This window comes from Pithys albifrons, chromosome 4 (genome assembly GCF_047495875.1).
Source record: "Pithys albifrons albifrons isolate INPA30051 chromosome 4, PitAlb_v1, whole genome shotgun sequence".
NCBI lineage: Eukaryota > Metazoa > Chordata > Aves > Passeriformes > Thamnophilidae > Pithys > Pithys albifrons.
This window is the reverse complement of record NC_092461.1, coordinates 60,207,703-60,231,403: the sequence shown is the minus strand read 5'-3', so window position 1 is coordinate 60,231,403 and position 23,701 is coordinate 60,207,703.

The following is a 23,701-nucleotide window of genomic DNA, read 5'->3' as shown; positions in this document are numbered from 1 at the left end:
GGCTAGGGAGGATTTGTTTGCCTGGAAACAATGTGGCAAAGAGCTAGAGGGACTTCATATGAGACTAAAGAATCTTTTCTGGAATAAAATACAGTTAAACTACCAAAAGTCTGTTTTGTTTTGCAGTATGAAAAAAAAAGTGTATGAAGTTGCTTGAAATTAATTTTGGGTAGCACGAACGAAATGTAAAGACAAAATCCTATGAAAAACCTGCCACAATAATGTTCTAGACTAACTGAAGTAGAAATAAATTTTAAGGAGCTTTTTAAAAGGAATAGATTTATTGTTTCCTATGGAATTGTCCATCATGCCTAAGCAGTTTGAATTATCAAACTAAAAGTGAGATTTGAAAGACACATAAAAACATCTATTTGAGAAGAGAGAATAGAATTAATCATGGCAGTTTGCAAAGGAATAAATGCAAAAGACTAATGAAAGGGAAAAAGATATCTAAGCACTCTTCAGCTGATCAAAGTTTTAAGGTTCCTTTATCAAGAAAGATGTGTAATTGAGTTCTTCATCAAACATTAAAAATGGAAATACCACTTTTTAGGTCTGTATTGGAGTATGTTGAGTAGCATGTTCACTGTGAACATGTTCCAGCAGTACTACAAAAACTAGAAAAAAATAATCAGTACTATTGATCAGCTGAATGGAAATTATGTTAACTAGGACCCTTCAGCCAGAGAAAGACAGCTGAGGAAGGCTGTGATAGAGGTCCACAAAAATGAATGATGTCTAAATCTTTTACAGGCAAAAAGGAAGCAACATGCAAACAAATTATTTTGAAAACAAAAGAAAATGCCTGGATTAAAAACAACAACAACAAAACAACAAACCATGGAACAGAGTACCACAAATGCTATGGAGTCCAAAGTTTTAAAAGACTTCAAAGATGGACCAAATTATTTCTACAAAGGATATGTCCATTAGTAACTAGTAAGTGATAGTCTATGGCCAGCCCACCCTCTTTGACAGTGATATGACAACAGCGAAGCAAATTTTATAATAAAAAATGCAGAGATTATCCCCTCCAGTATCTTTCCCACTCCCTTTCTTCAAATCTATTATTATAAGGATTCTGACATTTTCAGAACTGTTCTAAACTGCCACGACTTTCTGTAAAGTCTTTCCTCTCCGCAACAGGACTTGCAGTCTCCACTTGAGGCAGTTAGTCCTTTTCCTTCTGGTGAGCTGACACACTGGCATATTATTCTTTCTCAATTCTCACTCCTGGTCAACAGAAAAATATTTCATTTGCCCTGTGACAGAGCTTTTTTGCCTATTAATTTGCTTTGACAACAACAGCATATGGCATGTTAGGGAAAGAATGACCTAGGGGAAGAGAATCTTGCTGTCAGATGGACCTAGTAGCATTCATTCAACAAGGACATTAACAGGAAGATGAAGCAAGGCCCCTGGCAACATTGCATGACTGGAGTATGACAAACAATGGGCACAAGCTGAATCCAGAAAGCCACAGACAAGGCAGAAGAGAAAAAAATCAACACCCTGTGGACAGTCAAGATATGAAGCAGAATGCCAAGTGAGGTTGTGCAGTCTCCATCTCTGGGTTTTTTCAAGACTCAAATGGTTAAAGCTCTGATCTGATGTCACAACTGATCCCACTTTGAGCTAGACTGGATTAGAGATCTCCTGAGTTTCCTTACAAACTGAATTTTCTAGGATCCTATATTTGGCACTATCATGAATTTGATCCACACATATAATCCATAACAATTAATGTAATCAAGACAGAAGCCACACAAGATTTAAAGCCAGCACACAATTTGAGTATGCGGAGTTTACTGCTTGTTGAGCATACTTCACAACAAGTAGGTGGCCCAGGGAAGTTTTCAGTTGTAGACGGTTTCCAAGATGGAAAAAATAAAGGATGGAAAAAATAAACAATTGGGGAAGAAATGGCAAAACTAGTAAGCAAGAGATAGTGTGATGCTACTGCAGTCTTTTTCCTCCAGTGCTCTTCTTACTCTGAAGGACGGCCTCACTGTGGCTTAGTTATGGATGTTTTAGCCTGTGAATGACTGATGAGGAAGTTCTGAAACCCTGGAGATCTCAAAGGAAGAATGCATATATCTGAAGATACAGGGGAAAAAATGTAGAATTTGTTTATTCTGGTATAAATAGTCTTTAATTTGGCATAATTCATAATTTATAAATATAAATTCAGTAAAAATAATTAATTCAGTTTCCTGCTGAATGTCATAGCAGAAAGGCCTAGGGGAGCATATTTCAAGAAGGAAGTGTTATGAAAAACTTACTTCCTAGAAAACATTATGGTGGGATTGAGTCAATAAAACAAGTGTATGATGCAGGGTCTCTTCAGTCCATCTGTCAGTAGGCCATGAGTTTCTCAGTCTTGGTCACAGCACCTTCTATGATACAAAAACTTTCTATGCAATCTTTTAAATCTCTTGGGGAATGTAAAGGGATTTTGTGTCAAACTTTTCTCAATAGGTAAGACAGTGGAAATTGTCACTTAAAACAGCTTGTATGTTCTATGAAGGTCCTGTTAGGACACTGACAACTCAGCGTTGTCTATGAGAGACAGCTCATCTGTGAAGGTAAAAGAGCTACTTTGACATAGCAAATTCCTTGTAAGCAATGGAAGAAAGTCTGCATCAGTGTTTTCTGTTACAGAGAGGATACATGATCATGATCTATGTACTGAGGATAGTGGTACTCATCACTCTTAGTAAAAACTGTTTTTCTTAAAGAGTATTATTTGTTCCCCAAGCAGCTTAATCTACAAAACTATGAATATTCTATAAGGCCCTTGAACCAAGTATGTTCAAACACTCCAGTGTGTGTTATTACAGGAAATGGATATTTTAAAAGCTCTCATCCCTAAACCCTTTGTCTCTGACTACTTTTTCCCACACTACATCTCAGTGTGTCATATCAGTTATGCTCACAGAATTGTTCATGAGGCTGCTTTGTGAAGTGGATCAAGAAAATTATTTAGATTAAAAATCATGCTCCAAAACCCAGGGTTATTTTAGTCTGACAGGAGGGAGATGGAAATTTTATTGCAAATGTTTGAATAACTGGTAAATTGCACACCAATATTCCTTTCCAGTGCTGCTTTGTTCCTTATTTTACATCTATATATTTCCTACTAGAAATGACTGGGTATGAGCTTACATTGATATATGGTTACAATCTGTTGGGCCTTAGTTTGCAACAGACACTGCTAAAAAAGTTGATATTTTGATCTTGGGAAAAGCTGGAATTTCTAGGTTTTAAATGCCTGTAGCTGACAAAATTCATAATCTCTAAAATGTATCAAGATAGACTTCTATATTTTTAAGCTGAATACCACAAACAGCAATAGACCATAAAATGATCAATTATAATATTAAATAATAAACAGAGGAATATAATCTGGATGTAGAGATTTTACATATTGACATGATAAAATATAACTCCCTACATAGAAGAAAAAAAGATTTTTTTTATTGTACATGGTATTTTACAGTCTTTCAATGTATGAAAGATGACAGCATATTGTCATTCAATGTTTATAGTAATTAGCTGGTAACATGCAAATCAAACCAAATAGTTGTCTGACCAGGTCTTCCAGGGTACTTCTCTGGGACAACAGTGCACACCATGGTGTACAGAATCAGATGACTCTGGACAGTGCAGCCAGAAAATCTTATTTACTTCTGAGATTTTAATGCCCACAGTTAGTAATCAATAAAGCAAAGCTAACAGTATAGTAAGGTCTCAGAGGTAGTTTGAGAGATAACTTGATAAAGCCTGAGTATTTAACTGGGAAAACCAACTCAAATTATATCTCAAACATTTCCAAATACCAAGAATTACATTAATTCATATGAGAGTTTGGACACACTTAAGAAAAAAGAAGTTTCCCAACATTTTTACTAATATGATAGTTATAGCTGGATCCTATCACGTTGTATAATCACATGAGTAAGGGTCTGCCACACTACTTTGTTCAAACCCGTCACCATCAGTTCAGGCAACACTAAGGCACGTGATTTTTCTTAATTAAGTAAAACTTGATTTCCTCAGAATTGTTTACCATTTAATATCATCTTTTTACAAAGTCCCACATACAAACACAAAAAGCAGTGGGAAAGTATACATATTTTCCCATATCAGCTTGCACTGGAAGAATATTTAAAAAAATGGGTTGGATTTCTTAAGTAAAAGACTTATTTGCCTTCACACAGCAGTGTGGAACTCTTACCTTTCTATTTTTTATATGGAAGGTGATGTTTGTTTAGTTATATCTCAGTTTTTAACTTATACCATCTTTGAATTTTCAATGGGCACCATCATTAATGAAGTAGTATGATGTTTATTAGCAGTACCTATAAAATTTTTTGTGCGTCCGATGATTTTCAGCTATATCTTTATGACATAGTTAATTAATAATAGTGGAACATTCTCAGAGTCTTTCAGCTAAGACAGGATGATAAATCTGCCACAATGCATTCTGAAGGGGAATTTGGAACATATGGTGAGATACTAAAAAAGTAAGTGAAAAAAGAGAAAGTTGTGAGATGTCAGTGACCACAAAAACGTTGATTTCAGAAAACTCAGCTGGGATAGAAGGCTTTCATTTCAGGATGAGTAATACTACCAGCAAGTGCTACATGCACTATAGAATAGTGAAACAATAAATTGCAAGCACAGGAAATCTGCCCAAGTAATCCATTTCATAGAATTAAATATGATAGTGCTTATAACCTGTGACCTCCATGAAGAGAGCACCTGCAAGACATTCCATGGGGAATCAATGGCTACAACACCGTGAGTTTATTAAACCACCCTACCACAATGTCAGTGACTTGAAAAGCCACCATTGTACAAAAAACATGGAGATATCACTCATGATGAAGAAAAAGTATATTCATGGGTCTCTCCAGAATAATAATACCTGGCTATTTTGATGCCAACCAAGGAACATTTTAGGTTAGCACCTGGAAATTTTGCTATAATTTTAGTTTATGTTGTGTGCTGCTCTACACACAATCTGTTTACTACAAGACTCTATTCAACAATTTACTACAAAGTCAGCACGAAAAGCTGGCATTTGTGTTGATTTACACAGTCTGATTACTAGTTAAGCAGAAAATGTATATTGAGAACATTTTAGAAATACCACCCAAACCCATTATTTTGACTCCTATTTCTCCTGAAGGCTTGTGTTAGGCTTTGGTTATTCCTGTGGATCACCAGAAAGAGGAATCTGATCCAAATAGGAACTTTCTGGTAAAGATGGTAGGAAGACATTGCAGAGATCACTGACTCTGCAAAGTCAGCATAACCGTCCACCTATTGATTCTGCAAATCAAGAAACTCACAAGCTACTGCAAGTAAGTCCAAATCCTATAAATATCAGGAACATGAAGGTTCTAATAAATAAATCCAGTCAAAATCAAGACTATAAACAACTTACTAATACATGTCAAACTGTCAAACACTCTTTGTATTTTCTGACCCAATTCCAGTATAGGAGATAAAACAAGGGCTTGCTGATATTACCCTACAGAAGTCTACTGGACATGCTGGTGCCTTTCCAAAGGTCCTTAAGAACTTTGGAACAAAAGGAAGGATCTGGCAAATTTCTTTACAAATACTTATCTCTCTGGCAAGCTATCCAAAAAATATATAGTTGGAAAATTTATGACACTGGAAGCAAGCAAGCAGTTAATTCTACCCTCTAGAAGTCACTATATTTGACTATATAGTGCCTGTCATAGCTTGTTAGAGGGCTTCCTCCTCAATCAACATAAACTGCTCTTGGAAACAGCTGTCCTAGTAGACCAATCAGAGATCAGATTTAGTAACAATAGGTCTGGTGAGGTTCTAGCCTAGTCCACTTTTACTGAATATAGCTACTGAAATAAATTTAAGCACAGTTGCCTCAGTTACGTTCAATTGTCAAGTTTTGCAGAGAGGAATGTCTGGCAGTTAAGCTTATTTCTGTGTTATCAAACATCCTTAACTTCTCCACAACTCTTAGACTGTTGGATACTATGCTCAGTCATAGAAAATCTGCATGCTTAATCAAATTTCTGAATGAAGGATTTCCCCAAAAGCCACTGCCTTTTAATCCTCAACACTCAACCTACAGGATCCTACAAGGTTAGGTCTGCTAATGACTTTGCACTTGGAATCAAGTTTGGTGTCTGCTCTGAGATTAGAACACATTTCACTATGATCCTCAGAGCATGAGAATGTATCTATCCTAACAGACAAATTAAACCAGAGACAGATCAGCCCTGAAAAGAAATAACATTGATCAGTTCACATTTCCATGAAAAATTCTCTTCCCCTCCAGGAATAGGGTGGATGCATTTACTCTACCTTTTGGGAATGGCTTATGTCCCAGTACCCACCTGGCAAGAATATTCAGGTATTTTTCTGTTAGCTGACAGTCAAAGCCCTAGCTGGGAAAGGCTAAAGTGTACCAATGAGTTTGCTAAAAATTAAACAGCAAGGACAGCTGTGATCCAGTGCTGAACTCCATTCTTCAGTCCTGTTTCATTCCATGGCATAAATGTAGGCTTAAAGACCAACTTCATAGTTTGGCAAACATAATTTCAGCTTTCTCCCAGACAGGCAGAAAATCATAGACAGTTAAAAAAGGTAGAAATTGGTAGGCAGTCATAAAACCCCTCAAAATGCCTTTCAGGAAAACAAATTAAATTCCTGAATCAGAGAATAATTCATCTTGGAAGGGACTTCAGGAGACCATGTAGGCTAGCCTCCTGATGTAAGCAGGGTCAACATGGAACAGGGACCAGGTTAAGGTTGCCTGCTGAAGTGTGCTGGAATCTGACTGAAAGCTGCTCACAGCTGCCAAATGCATTTTGAGAACAAGCAAAATACAAGAGCCCAGACCTACCTATGAGAAAGTAATGGGAACTACCTGGGGTAGCACTGTAGATGCCCTGAAGATTTTAAAACAGGATTTGTCCTGTCTACAACAGAGAACTGCTCATCTGTTTGATATAAGAGCCCTCATACATAGTTGATCCCCCCTGAAATAAATAGCTCTTTGAGAGTAATAAGCAGTGCATTAAACTCAAATCCAATTCCTTGGCTTTCAATACTATTGAGCGTTCTGCCATCCAAATATTAAACATGAAGCAGCTGCACTATAAGACTGCCAGAAATTTCTGGTCCATAAAGATCTGCCATTCCAGGCTAACATAAATGAGCAACAAGTGATCTGCCTAAAATCCAGAAAATTGTTTTAAATATGTATCTCAAATCTTTGGGTGGAACCTAAAGATCTCACATATAGGTATCCAGTAGTATCCTAAGTAAGAAATTCAATGCCAGAAATTACCTTACTTCCCAATAAAAATCTATCTAAACTAATTTGCAGCCAAAGAAGCCACAAAATGTGCATGCATCTTCTGCATAAGCAACGATATTCTTTTGAAGACAATTTCAGAGAATTTAACAATTGTCATTTTTAAACAGTTCTGGATTGTGCAGAGATGTAGGGAATATCAAAGAAATTCAATAGGTTCCAGAATCTACTGTAGGTTTTCAATGAATAAATAGTGCTGTTGTTTTTCTTAATGCCCACTGTAAGAGAGAAAGGGGATGTCAATACATAATTCTATAGATAACATTTTATAACTTATCGTGTATTTCCAAATTATATACAATGCTTTTCTACTAATTTCTGCATTTAATTTCAGTGGACAATGGCTCTACTGTTTTCATAAAGGTTCTCCCTTAATCTGAAATGAACAAAAAACATATGATGGAAAATTTCTATAATTTCTATCAGAGATAATGAAAGCATGGATTGAATAAAAAATGATGTGTAAGAACTTTATTAAACCTGTGGAAGTCAAAGGCCCTGTCAAAAAACTAAAAACAGAAGGGCTAGTGTTCTAGTGTTTTTACTACGAATCCAGGAACCCCATTGTCTTTTTGATGAAAGAATACTGTAATATTTCTACAGAAATGTGAGAAGGATGATGATTTCCATCAAATCCTTTGCAATGATTCAAGCATTACAAACAAACTGAAGAATTTATGGTTGGTGGAAAAAAGACATGCATTGTAAAAAGGATAAAGCAAACCTCGTTACAGAGTTATGTGTGAGGATGCTGAACTCTTTTGTTTAATGTAATGTTTTTCCTCGAAGATGCCTATGCTTTGGGAAAGCAAATTTTCCACAGTATTCAGATCTTCTTATAGACTCATGGCTATATAATGCCTCTTAATTTAGGGATTAGGGCTTGTGAACATTCACCCATACCATGCAGCAATCTTCCTTCATGAAAATAAGCTATGTTACAAAACTGGAATGTACACTGAAATGTTACTTTGGAATTGTTATCAGAGAGTATTTTTTTCTTCATAAAAAGGTATTTTTAAAAATTACTCCATCTCATATAGAACACAGTGTGTAGTTACCAGGTACACTACACAGTTGCGTATTTCTGACCTTGATGCAATCAGTTTAACATGGGCTAAATTTTCCTCAGTAATTTCCTTATGCGATATTATTTACAGTCATCAAGAACACCACAGGGGCTTTTTTGTAACTGTTTAACATGGCAAGAAGAAAAAGGCCAGATGGCCATCTAGTGCTCACTGTGAGAAAGGCAAGTGATCAAAACACTTTGACAGTGATTTGGCATATCTTTTTTTAACAGTGGAAACATTTTCAGTCAGGGCACACACTATTTCTGCAAAACTGAAACCTAAAATTCTGCCTGCAACATTGAAACTATAGTAAACAGGCTCGTTTTCCTGCTTTGACTATATCCTTGTGCCTAGACTTTCACAGCATGCTCAGCAGTATTGAGCTGCTAGAATTTTCAGACGCTCTCAGGTTCTGCATGAATGCATTCATTTTGGTAGCTGTCACGTGTCTAAGTCCATTTGGTTATGTAAATAATAATACCAGTTGATATTCTGATACCCCAAATTACTATTCACAGAATCTTGGAATGATTTGGGTTAGAAGGGACTTTAAAGACCATGTAGTTCTGATCCCAATACCAAGGGCAGGGATGCCTTCTGCTAGACTAGCTTCCCTAGGAATCCTCTTCCTCACCACCCTTACTACAGTAAAGAATTTATTTCTCATATCTAATGTAAACCTACTGTTCCTTTCAGCTTAAAGCCATTCTCCCTTGTCCTAACACTGCATGTACCTGTAAAAAGTCCCTCTTCATCTTTCTTGTAGGCTCCCTCTGGGTATTGGAAAAGGCAAATAAAGATTTCTTGCCTTCTCAGGTGCACAGGCTCTCTGAAGCCTGTGACTACATCCAGGTTGCTTTGGGGGGGTGGGGATGGGATGCCAAGCAGCCATGCAGATCTCTGGCATGCAAATGCAACAGACGCACCCCGGAATGTGGGGTCCAAGAACGTGCTGCAAATCTCAGGTTTAGTCTTGCTCTGAGAACAGATTCATAGCCACAGCACAAAAAGATAAAGATGTAATAGGATTCCTCAGCTGCAATGTGACCTGGTGCTGAACCAGAGCAAGTATTTACAGAAGATCTGTAAGTCAAAGCATGCATTATATCTGTTAGTACGTGTCAGGGTGGAGTTATGACAAACAATTGTTACAATTATATGGTAATGTTTGCCTGTACATTCTATAATGTATTCAGTGCAAAAAATTCACATTACATCACAAACAGTAAGTTTGTTTCCCTTGAAGGCAAGAGGAATCTTACTATTGACTTTAGCAACATTAAATTTGTTATTAACTCATTTGTGCTCATACATATTTATCATACTAGTTGTCCTTCACAGAAATGCAGAAATTATCATAGGTTCATAGAATCTGTTAAGTAGGAAGAGAACTCTGGAGGTCATCTCTTTCCACTCCCATGACCAGCTGAAAAGAAAAGTTGTTCTGACACCAGAGTACTGACAACGTAACTCAGAAACTCAGGGTGAATGTCTTTTGCAAAATGACAATATTTTTAATACACTTTCTACTTTAGCATGCTCTGCCTGCTAGGATGAAAACAATGGTACTGTACTGACCAAAATCCTTCAGGAAAATTGACAACCCTTCCTGGGAATAGAAATTTTTCATGAAAACTATTTCTACTGAATCTGAAGATACAACAGACACTGCTAAACATCTCATCAGTACATGTTCATTAGGAATGACCCTTTTGTACATAGTGAATTTTAATTAACACTACCTTTGTCCCTGCAGGGGGTACTGCCAGTGACAGCTGAGTTCACTAGCTTGCTGCCACTGGGTAAACACCATGGTGTCTGCCAATGAGATGAATCTCTTCTGCACTCACACATGTGGGTTCTTGTCCTACCTCTGCCTCATTTGCTAATTATGGCAACCAAGAATTATGTCATAAAGCTTTATTTGAAGATACTTCCAGCATAAAGGAAGAAATTAAGTGACATTATAGCTAATGAGGGACCACCTGAGCCCTATAGCAATTTCTACAGGCATTTGGGATCTGGTGGGTTATTCAAGAATGTAGAAGAAATATCTGAGGTGATTTAATTCATTAAATAATTCCCTAGGTTCTCACTAAGTACTACACAAGCACAGGTCAAAGTGTTCCTTTTTCCAGTGTACAATTAATGAGATGGCACACTGAGGAGTGGTTGGATTTAAATGCCAGAAGAGAAGCCACATATACAAATGTCCTGAGGGAAGCCCAGATGGGCATTCCATGGGAAAAACATCAGTGCAACCTGGCACTACAGCACTTTCCAATCTAGATAACTGCATGTAGCCCAGATGACTATGACAAAAGGCAAATCTTTTAAAAACTATCACTATCTCAGGAGTTCATCAAAACACATCCTTCAACACATTTAGTGAGAGATACATCTAAGTCCCTGCAACATTTAAAAAAATTCCATCCTACTATCCTCCAAATCTTTACTCCTGTCACATTTCAAAAGACCCAATTCAGTCCAAAGACAGATGAAAAGAACAGTTCACTGTAAAGAAAATAGTGGATTTTAGTATGATAGGAATACTACAAGGACTTATGACTATGTATAGTATATTCAATATACTCTCTAGCTTTTGTCACTTCAATGTCTAGATAAGGGATTTTGCAGAAAGCATAGATAGCACTGTACTTCATTCCAGAGCAACCTCTCAGGTTTCCTTCCAATAAAGCCATAGGAAAAGAGGTAGGGCTGTTGACACTTGTCTTACTCAGACCCCTTAGTATAAACATAGTCCAAGGGCCTAAACCTGCTCCTGCTAAATACTGCATGAGTTGCACCTATTTTTTCAGAACAGATTGAAATGAGAGACAAAAAACTCCTTGCTTTCCCCATAAAAAATAGAGGACAGTGTTCATGGTAAAACTCTTTGCTTGGGGCAGAAAGCAGAAGACAAACTTTGCTGGTTGCAACTACATCCCAGACTAATGGAGGACAAAAGGTGAATTTGTTTTGTGCAGTCCTCTGTGGTCCTATGACCGTATGGCCACATCTCATATGTATTGTCAGTCAAGCTCATGCCAGCTGCCAATCCTATGTGTGTCCATATTCCTAAAGTTAAAAGGCAACACAATGAAGACATCTCTGTACCAACACCCTAAAGTGCCTTGCTGCTGCTGCTATCTTTTTACCTGCACATGTCAAGGGCAAACTCCTGGTGTTCCTCATGGTCACACTGCAAGTGGCGCACAGAGAATGATGACAAGAGAAGAAAGCTGTTTTGTATTTTTCCTCACTGCACTAGAGTGTGCATATATGAAACCAAGTACAGAAGAAGGTAAGTTCTCATTCAGACAAGAACCCCTCCAATACACGAGATAGCTATGGTAGATGCAGCTCTGGTTCTCATATTTTCCTCCTTTGCACTTTGATGATAATAGTTCCATGTGAATGTAGAAATACGGGAGTACACCTTTAAAGACATCCACCAGAGACAGGGGCCATTTTAGTTGCTCTTCAAGATGTTCCACTGAAGCTACATTCAAGGAATGCAAAACCCTTCAATTATTAAAGGGTGAATCCTGGCATGGTCTTCAGCTTCATATCTGACTCCCTGCCCTACTCCTAGTGTATCAGAACAATTCATAACCTCTGTATGCTTGTTTGTACTCTACACACTGCTCTGAGATAGAAAATCATTTGCATATTTTCTTAGAATGGTTTGGGTTGGAAGTTGCCTTAAAGATCATGGATAGGTTCCATTAGACCAGGCTGCTGAAAGCCACATCCAATGCTGGCCTGGAACACTTTCAGGGCATTTTCCTGTAGACAGGAGAGAGAGAGAGGCACAGAGACACTTCTCTCTTTGGTCAAGACCCATGGCAGAGGGGACAAATGAAAATCTTTGCAGTCATGAGGCCCAGAGTACCAATCAATATCTTTCAGTCCTCTGGCAAATACACATAGACTTTTTTAGTACTATAGTATGGTGTGAAATCAATGTATGAAAATATGCTTGTGAGAGTAAGGATATTATCTTCTACGTGTCTGTTTGATTATTATTCTTCATTTTCCCCAGTAAGCATAAAGCTTTCAAAATCTTACTACAAGCTTGACAGAAGATTATGACATTGCATTTAACTTCGTAGTTGTTTCAAAGATTCCTTGATGCATTTTGAACTGTTATTAGATGCCATTTTTCAAATGAAGCAGCTTAGGGAATACAGGACCAACACTTCCGTGTCTGTGGTGGCCACCTACATTTGTAAGTGGCCACCTACATTCTATATGTGGTTGCTCGTTGAAAATGAATGGGAACTCCAACCCTCCTTGTTAACTGACAGCAACTGCATCAGAAACTACCCTTACAAACTGACATCTAACTTGTGATGCTTCAATGAAATGAGTGAAAGAATAAGTACCAGACTCCATCTTTATCCTTCTGGGACAGAGTTGTATCGCTAGATAATTTGTGGACTTACATACTACCCATAGTCAATGACCAAATAAGGAACTTCACTTTACAGGATTGTCAATCTATTACCTTTCAGGAGCACTAAATTCACTTAAAAATTAACTTTAGCAGAAAAGGATGCTATTCCTTTTACTGAGGTCACTGAAAGGGTAAGATCATTCTCAGTGATGCTAATGTGAAGGTACAGGAGTGACATGAGTTAATTGCACAGTTACTACTCTATTATTGATTTATACTCTCCTGACATTTACAGAGGAATAAAACAGTTTACATTTTACACAGTCTTACAAAATACAAACCACATAAACTAATGTAGAGAGCTGGAATTTAAATTGTTAAAATTATTACATGCATAGCAATGAAACTGACAAAAGGTGTAATTTCTCTCTCTTTCCTTCCATTAAAACTGTATTTAGGGATTTTGAATTAAAGCAGGGAAAAGGAATTCATCTAATGAAAGAGTCTACACTCCTAATAGCTATGTGCATAAACAAATATTCTGCCTCTGTGACTAGCACAACTGTTGTAAGTAAGGCCCACAAGAGGGTTGCATAAATGTATTTCAGCTATATATTTTACATATATCCAAGTGTCAAAAATAAGATGGAACATGAATAAAACTGAAATGGTGCAAATTTACCTGTTTGAACCCTGGCAGTAACTCTAATGCTTATAAATCTTTCTTTTCCCTTGAAAGAGCTTCTTTTGCCAGCTTATTCTGTCTGGTAATTCAGACTGGTAACTCAGTCCAGTCACTTTTGTCCATTTACAAGTCAGGATAAGAGACTTTTTGAAAGCAATTCTTTTTAAGAAGCTTCATTGAGTATTTTTTTCAGTCACAGAATCACAGAATATGCCAAGTTAGAAGTGTGAGATATTGGGTGTAGCAATGCATTCACAATCACCATATCATTGCAGAATTTGTTCAGCACACAGCATCACGAGGCTACAAGAAACCCACACTCGCAAATGGGTTCAAATGTCACTGGATTATTTTATTACTGAATCAGAATCAACCGGCTTGTGCGTGTGCTGAGGGAGGGGTCACGTCTGAGCCCACATAGCTAAGCTTACAGCCTCCTGACAGCCTACTGGGGCCTCATGGAAGCCTTGGAAAGGCTGTCAATCAAAAGGGCAACCTGGTATCCCACCCACACCACACCCCCTGGAGCCCCTGATTGGCTGCACCGCCCCTCACTCTGGCCGCGAGGGTGCTGAGCGATCATTCTAATCTCTTTCATTACTCTTTTCCTCTCTTAATCTCTTTCTTTATTCTTTCCTTTATTCTGCCCTTAATCTCTTTTAGGTAAATTAAAACCAATGGCTTGTGTTTTACTGAGTTGTGAGTTAGCATGTGCTGGGTACTTTAGTGAAATATTTTGCCTTGGTTGTATGTTACCCCTTTTAACTTTTGCCAAAATGTAAATTAAAAGAAATCTATTGGGAAACATGTGTAGCATATTGTCTTTATGTGACCTCAAGGTGTTGTAGTTTGGGATTATTATGTAAATTCTCTCCCCTGCCACTAACTGCCCATGCCAGCAGTTAACAAAAGAAGCAGTTAACTACTGATCACTTGGATGGGGACAGGTTTGTCTCTTGTTTTTTGGGGACATCTTTTTTTCTTAGCTCCGTGGAAGGCAGGAGCGGTGGCTGCCGAGGAGAGAAGTGGCTCTGCTGGCACTGCTGGGGCTTCTGGCTGAGCTGCTGCTTTTTTCTCCTCGCCATGACTGTTTCTCCCGGTTCCTGCATCTGGGATCCCGGCCTCTGTTGCAGTCTGACCACCGCCTGCACTGACCACCGCCTGCACCGTCACAGCCTGCCCGCCCCGGCTGGGGCAGTGACCCGGGAGAGAGAGGTTTGCAGCTGCTTTTGCAGGACACGTGGTGGTTCCCCACTTTCAGCTTGGTTTTTCCTTCATCTGGGACAAGAGACACAGAGTTCATCTGAGAGCTCACCACTCGTCTGTCTCGCTGGAGGGGGACTGGGAACTACTGGGAACTCACTCCGCAGCCAGCTGGACTGTGACATTTGACACTGCTTAAGTATAACTTTTCCTCCTGGAGGAAAACCTGCTGGGTTTTGTTGTTGTTTCTTTTTTTCTTTCTCTTGTGGTGTTGGGGAAGTGGTTTGCACTAGTCTGTTTATATATAGCAGTTAAGAACAGTTATCCTTCTTCTATTAAAATTCCTTTTTTTCTTAAATTTGATAAAGAGTGACGTGATTATTGTGGAGAAGGCCCCCTCCCCCGCTTGTGGGTAAACATTTTGGTTTCTTTCCCCTCAAACCAAGACACAAGGTATTAAGAACCGAAGGCTTTGCAAAAATTGTATTTTAGAGCTTTAAATATAAATAAAATGCTTGGGTGCCATGTGGTTTGATCCGGGGTCTCGCCAGAAGAGACCCATAAGGATCATTGAATTCAAATCCTGGCACTGCACAGGACCATCCAGTCATAAGGATCATCTCAGTTCCAGGTTTCTGAATAGCCTTCCCTGTTTATACAAGACTGTATGATGAATGGTTATCAGGAAGAGATGTTTCCATATAGAAGAAAGTCTGTAATTCGCTTCACAGTACACATTTCCAGCTCCAACACTATAACAGAAGATGAATCTGGTGCACACCAATAGTTCAGATGCAACACAGGCTCTAGTTCCAGTGCACAGAGTTCATATCAAGCACCTGAAAAATATGTCTTAGGTCTACTTACATACATGCTCTGTATTCTGAATTCCTGTGCTAGACCTGTGGAGCATGCTGCTTCAGTTTAGGGAGTCTGAGGCCTCTTTCCTGTATTATGTGAGTCTGGCCTTTTCCCCAGAACTTCTATTTGTCCCAGCACGAGGAATATTTATTCCACCAGGTACATGAATAAGTAAATGGAACGCAGAGCCTAGAAATTTGGCAAAATATCACACTGAGAAAGCAGAGGAAGTAGTCCATCCAAACAAGTGCATGAATATACATAGATCATCCCTCAAAGACAAATCAGCTCTTCCATGATGAAAGCAGCTGTTTCCCAAGGACTTCTTCCTCGGAGAATCCAACGTATTCCACCCTGGGGAGAGAATTTCCTTTCCATGTACTCTTTCCCAGCATGCTTATTTTGGTTTACATCTTTTATATTAAAGAGGCAAACCAATAATTCTTAAAACAGCTTTTTTGTAATGAGTTTGATGCATTTAATTTCTTCTAACCAATACGTCATCTCAACTTAAATGACCTTTTTGGTTCCTTTCTCATGGAAAGATGGATACTCTCAAATTCACTCATGTTAGCATGCTATCAAACTACACATATAAAGTTTCTAGAAAAAGAAATCTGAGTATTTCACTGAAACATCCTACTGTCAGGCAGGCAAAAACATGCACTGATCTTTCCCATTCCTTGAATGAAAAGGCCTGGTTGTACAAATCGGTATAAGAAAATACACTGTAAGTTAACAGTATTAATTTATATAGTGTGATACAATTTATGGACTGTGGGTTTTTTTATGGTGACCCCAACATAATTCCTGGGACTTGTGATTAAATTTTACAAATTATTTAATAAATATATTGTCTCTTAGCAACCTTAAGTGATGTTTGGTTTTACACTTTCTTTACTGAGCTTTTAGTTTTATGCAAAATGTTTAAATAGTGACAACCTGAAGTTCATCATCTAGAATGTAAGAATGGTCATTCTGCAATTAAGCTTTAGGTTAGACTTAAGGAAGGCTACATTGTGTCACACAAGTCACTCTGAAAATGTAAATGTGGAGGTTTAGATCTATAGCTATGGTAAATAGCAACGCTAGAACAAACAATAAAATGCCATTCTCCATTTTTATTTCCTTAGAAATAAAAATTGACTTATTAACATAAATATGAACATGTGTGCTGAATGTTTCTGAGCTCTGTACAGAATATGAGGAATATGCACAAATCACATCTCTACCTGGGCTCCTCATAGCTTTGGTAGTTATACAAGAATATAAAAGGCAGAGGTACTTATGAAAGGGCCTGCTCCTTCTGCATCTAGTAACTTCAGAACTTGAAGATAGACAGAGGTTCTCCCTTTCAGGGATGACTAAAATTATAGAATGGTTTGGGTTGGAATGAACCCTTAAGATCTTCTAGTTCTTAATACCTTAAACGTCTTCAACACTGTAGTTAACCCAGAATACAGCCACTCACCTTCTACTGCAAGCTGCCAGCCCTCCTTTAATTGGTATTTTGAGCAATATATCTCCCCTCAGATCTCCTATCACAACTGCATGTCCAGTACTGTTAGAATGATCTAACAGGAAACAAGTTGACATAATTTTTAAGTTTAAGCTGGATCATTTTGACATGGTTGGTAGAAGAACTGAGGAACTAGCAGCTTTCAGCTAGAGGGTAGACAACCTAGGAAGAAGTGCTCAGAGCAAGGGTGGGACTGGCTGGGCCCTCCAGCACTCAGCTGGTTCAGGCCCTTCAGCCTCAGCTTCTGGGCCTTTCATCTGCCCTAGAGACCTGAGCCATGTGTTTCTGAGACAATTGTGTTGAATTGGTTGAAGTGTAACCAGTTCAATGAAATGAACAGGGAGGAGCTGGCTGGCTCTTCCTAAAGCAGTGGTTTTCTGCTGGTAATCTGTGAATCATAGAATCATAGAATCGATTGGGTTGGAAAAGACCTCCAAGATCATCGAGTCCAACCCTTGGTCGAACTCCAGTCCATTTACTAGATCATGTCACTCAGTGCCATGTCCAATCCCAGTTTAAAAACCTCCAGGGATGGTGAATCCACCACGTCTCTGGGCAGCCCATTCCAATGCCTGATTACTCTCTCTGGAAAGAATTTTTTTCTGATCTCCAACTTAAATTTCCCCTGGCAGAGCTTGAGCCTGTGCCCCATTGTTCTATTGCTGAGTGCCTGGAGAAGAGACCAATCCCCACTTGGCTATACCTTCAGGTAGTTCTAGACAGTGATGAGGTCACCTCTAAGCCTTCTCTTCTCCAGACTAAACAACCCCAACTCCCTCAGCCTCTCCCCATAGCACTTATGCTCCAGTCCCTTCACCAGCCTTGTTGCTCTTCTCTGGACCTGCTCCAGCACCTCAATATCTTTCCTGAACAGAGGGGCCCAGAACTGACCACAGTACTCAAGGTGTGTCCTCACCAATGCAGAGTACAGGGGAAGGATCACTTCCCTGGTCCTGCTGGCCATGCTATTTTTGATACAGGACAGGATCCCATTGGCCTTCTTGGCCACCTGGGCACACTGTTGGCTCACGCTGAGCTTGCTGTCAATTAGTACCCCCAGATCCCTTTCTGCCTGGCTGCTCTCCAACCACTCTGTTCCCAGCCTGTAGTGCTGCATGGGGTTGTTGTGGCCAAAGTACAGGACCCGGCACTTGGCCTTATTGAACTTCATCCCATTGGAATCAGCCCATCTTTCAAGTCTATCCCTCCACAGAGCCCTCCTGCCTTCCAGCAGGTTGACACTCCAACATGGTGTCATCAGCAAATTTGCTGATGATGGTCTCAATCCCCTCATCTAAATCATCAATAAAGATGTTAAACAGGACTGGACCCAACACTGACCCCTGGGGTACACCACTAGTGACCAGCCGCCAGCTGGATGCAGCCCCATTCACCAGGACTCTCTGGGCCCAGCCTTCCAGCCAGCTCATTGTAGTTTGTGTGGATTGAAGAGAACACGAAGGCTGACTAAGAAAACAAAATTACAAGTATTGCCATAAGTCTGTAACTCCACTGAAGAATAAAGGCGGTGATCTGTAAAGAAGATAAGTTTAAAAAAAATTTAAACAATTTAACACCCAAAGTGAGTTCCAAAGCTATTCTGTAATTATTTAAATTCAGTGCCAACCACAATCCATTCTGGAATGCTATAAAATTATCTTGTAAACTAACATTAAGGCAAAGTTGAACTGTCTCACCTTTCTGCATCTATGTAAGCATAAAAATAGCCCAGACAGACCACTTTGTTCTAATCATCAAATAATGACAGACAATGAAACAAATCCTTAGAAAGTTGATCTGCTATGACCAGTGCATTTAGATATGGTATGCCGAAGGACTTAAAGTAACTATGAAATATTTTTCCTCTCATCTTTTGTTTGTGTGTGCATCTCTTTGCTGTATTTTGGGAAGAAAAGAAGCTAATCACCATTTGCACAGAACACATCATGAATATAACCTGGGTTAAGCAACAAGATCAAAACTGTATCTCCAAATATGCAGTTACTGTCTTCATTTGGAGAATCATTTTCATTTTATTTGGTCTCATTACATCAGTGTAGCATTTGTGCTTCCAAGCCTTTATTCTTGCTTTAGCCTGGCAGGACTTTAAAATCACAAAAACAAACCTGGTGAACATGATTTGTGCTTGCACATACTCACTATAGTTGTGTCAAGGAAAATGTCCTAGACGATGATGGGCTCTCCACCCTCTGTTAGCAGGACCAGAGGATGTGCTTTATTCCGCGGAAGGAATTGCTAGAATCACTGACATGAATCAGGTGGAACAAACAGGACGGAGCCCCTGGCTCTTATACCCTTATTTAGCAATCTATTTGTGGGGTGAAAGGGTCAAGAGGAGGGGGAGGAGGTGGGAAACGTGGAGGTGAACGAAGCATTGAGGCAGAGGGAAAGCTTTCGGCTGCCGATCGTTTCCCTTGCCCCTGTGGTACGTGGGTCGCCTCGCGTGTGACACTCGCGACACGCCGGCAGGATTTCGCTTATTTTCTCACTTAAAGGCAGCCGCTGCCGGCGGGGCCCGGGGTCGTAGCTCCTCCCTTGCTCCCGCTGCGGGCCCCCTGCGGCTGTGCTGCGGCGCGGGCTGCCCGTGGCCGGCGGGGGCGCCGCTAGGTGGCACGGCTGGGTCTCGCACGGCGCCCGCCGCCCGTTCCACCTGCGGCGCTGCTGGCCCGGCCCGGCCCGACGCACCCCGTCGCCCTCGCACCGCCGCAGCACCCCCGCCCCATCAGGCAGAGGCGAGCGGCGGGAACCCCCCTCGCCTCCCTCCTCTCCTCGCTGCTAATGAGGGGAACGGCCCGGGGAGGGGGGACGCAAATCATCTTAAAAGAGAGGCAGAAAATGACCGCGAGCACCCGCCACGAGGCAGGTTTTGTTTGGCCGCTCTGGCAGTAAACTCATGTAATCTGCAGCCATTAGCATAATCTTCAAAGATCTTTAGGGGGATAATCTTTAAAGTGCCTGGGGTGCTCGCTCGTGAGACTCTTAAATAGGATATCGTCGGAGGCCCGGCGATACCCTTTGAGGTGTCTTTCATGGGATTCGAGGGGTTCCGCACCGCGTTCTGCTGCGGCGGACAATAACGCGATCTCCGCCTGGACGGGGTCAGGAGAGCACTGCGGTGCTGAACGCTCAAACCTGCTCTCTGGTGGGCTTTGAATTTACGAGCGAGAAAGGCATATATTTTCTCTCGAAGTTTACTTTGCGTCAAGGGTAATTATCTCACTTATATTTGAACTCTTCGGGGGACTCGAATGAGTTTCCAAGCATTCGATTCCCCTGCCTTAAATCTATAGCTCTTTTGTGTGAACCTCCAGTGCTCTGGAAATGAACAACCCAACCCGCGGTTTGCAGAAATGTTCATTGCAGTGAAGGGCGTGTTCGGAGAACACAAACAGCACCCACAGATAGTTGCCAAGGGCACCTAATACATCTTTGCATTACACCTTGAACCAGCCTACCCATATCTCCGAGTTTTTATTGCACGGATCATAAATGATTGTAAAGTCTGCAAATCTTTTATGAAACCCTGGCAATTAATAGTTTAGCCAGGGAAGCTCTAAAGGAAACAGTATCTAATGCAGCCCTTGAAATCTGTTCATAACCGCGTGGTGCCGGCGTAATCTGACGATTCAGAGTTTTTAAGAGGTTTACAGATTTTCTTTTTCTTAACAATGCACTTTCATTCTGGTTTTCGACGCAACAGAACGCAGAAACCTTAGTCAGTACCAGAATTTCTGGTGGCCTCTGATTACGGGGAGGGGGAAATGGCTTTGTAGAAGTCGGCTTAAACGTCCGATGCCAGAACCTGTAAAATTAGGCTGCGTTTCCCATTTATAGTTTCAGGTAACCACATAAAACTATCTGTTTCTTTAAACCGGTTTCGTCCTGATCGTTTCCTGTATTGCGCTTTTAAAGGCAGGAGCACCCAGTGACCCTAAGTGACTATAGTTGCTGGCAGCCGTTTAGATGGTTTTTGAAGGCATGTTGGGGTCCTTTATCAATTATTCGTGATAACAAAGGACGGGTGCTTGCCTTTAGATGGGAAAGTTTTTCAAGGGAAGCTCCTGCTAGGAGAGAAGTGCCCAGTTCCCCCATAAATGATTTACGAAGGATGGATCAGTAACAGGGAAAAAGCACCCAGGGGAGGGAGAGAGGGCACACAAACAGTTGCTTCACCCGCAGGTTAATGATACTGGAATGAAGCGACCGGAGTCCGGGCGAATTGCCGAGATGGGCGGCCGCCCGCTTCCGATCCCAGCCCCTGCCCCGCACAGGCAGCTCCTCCAGCTCCCCTTGTTTTCTCCCCAAATAAACTGCCTGACGAGGGGTTGACAAACACTGTTGGGAGTAGATCGGGAAGGGCAGACCCTGGCAGATGTTGCCCTGCGGGAGCGTGCCGCGCTGCCCCGCCCGGGGCGCGCGTCGCTGGCCCCGCTGGGACGAGGGGGCTGAGCCGGCGGCCGCACTCGGAGGGCAGCAGCCCAGCAGGTGTCTGCGACCACAGCCAGAGGCAGCCAAGTGATTAGAGGGGCTTCTCCAAATTGGCATAGAGACTATACTGTCTGGGACTTTCCCCTTGAGGTCAACGCCTGGAAATATTCGTTATCTCCGCTGTAAAAGGCGACGTAGGTTCCTCCCTCTCTGCCCTCGGCACTGTCTCCCGACCCTGCTGCACGGAGTGTAGTCAGGGAGAGATGTGGCGAGCAAAAGGGGCATCTCCTGCCTCTGATGGCCCAGCTGGGGCTTTCAGAGATCCCAGGCAGAGAGTCCCGACACTGATCTACTTGTCTTAGTGCTCCAACCTCAACAGAATGGGGGAGAATGGGAGGTGGCGGGAGCTCCCCCATCCTTGAGGGAAGTGAGAAGGGCTCCCGGCCACGGGCAGCGGGGCAGCTTACAGCTACTGCGGCTCTTTAGGCGGTCTCATGATTTCATCGTGGAGGTGACATGTGAAAATGCTGCTTCAGAGGTAGCACTGGCGACGAGGTGACCGTCAAGGGACTCTGTGCTGTCCCCCACTCTTCCTCAAAAACGTTGATAATTAAAAGAGGCAACCACTTCATAAAAAAAAAAAACCAACAAAAAACCCCACATTTAAGGAGATGAAGTCGAAATGAAACCCACTAGTTACATTAAGGTTAAATCAAACGTGGCCTTATATGATGAGAATACGCGCGAATATTCCCCTCACAGGAAAAAAAAATCCATTTACTCTTCTGCAAGCTATTTACTTTCGGCACGAAGCAGTCCTTTTCCCGCAGAAAGAATAATAATAACGTTTGTATACGCTGAAGGTATTGGTCCTGACGCCCTCTCCATCAAAACTACCGGCATCCAGATGCAAGTGTAGAAATACAGTTGCTACAGATGACCACATGGCTTTAAGGTGTTAACCTCATTCTAATTAAAACAGCGAAGAAACTCCGACAGATCCTCGTTATTCGTCCAAGAACACTGGTTATTACCACACGGCATATGGCCGAGAGATTCATAGAAGAGAGGTAAAAAACAACTCTCACCATAAGTGACAGTCACTTTTTAAGCCGGCTATTTGTGCCTGCGGATTGCTCCGAGGCGCGCTGGAGCCAGCAGCAGTAACGTTTATTTCATTGTCAGTGCTGCCCTTGCCTGCAGTATTTTATCTGCGGCAGGAGCTGGCCAAGAACACCTCAGGAACGTCTTCCTCGGCCACTTTTATTGGCCTTTTAAAAACCGCCTTTAAAATTACACCGGAGGGCTTTGGATGTATTTACACGTTCCTTGTGGCTATCTGGGCAATTATTTCCAGTTATTATTAATGTTTTGTAATATGGGGGGAAGGGGGGGGGATTGTCAAGCCAAATTCTCTTTGTTCCCTCCAAGGGAAAATAGCCCTTAGAAACTGGATCCAGAGTTTTCACGGGCAAACTCTGGAAATGAGGAATTGGCCATCTTAACGAGATCCAACAGCATGGCAAGGTACTACCGGTAAGAAAGTGGAGGAAACCCGCTGATCTCCTCGCTGGGGAAACCAATCAATCACCGGCCGTTTCAGAGACTGAAGGAAGAGAACATTTTTCATATTTTTTTCAATCTCCTTCCTGTGTAGACCCCGCGCAGTCCCTCTTCTGTGAAAGCGTCGTTAAATCACTGACACGGGAGTGCGAGTACGGGAGTTAGGCGCGTTCACTCACCCACGGCGAGATAGTCCCTTCTTACGGGGACTTTGGGCACTGTTATATGGGAACTTCTGCCAAATATCCTGCCTTCGTGCTGCTGAGGAGGACCTGACCACCCCACCCCCCCGATAATATTTTTAGTGACAAGACACAGGCTTCAGTGCCTTGAATTATTTCCTTTCTTGCTGATGCCTCCGTGGATGGGAGCTTGGGGTGATATTATAGGCAAGGTGTTAATTATTGTTTCGAGTCTGTGAATGATCTATGCCTGAAAACAATGGAAATTATTATTTTATAAACACTTCCTTGTGTCACAACCTTCCTGGCGCTAAGAGGCCGGCGAAGTGTCTAGAGTAGCGAACGCAGAGTTTGCAGTGGATCCCCATGCTCGGCCCCGTTTTTTTCCA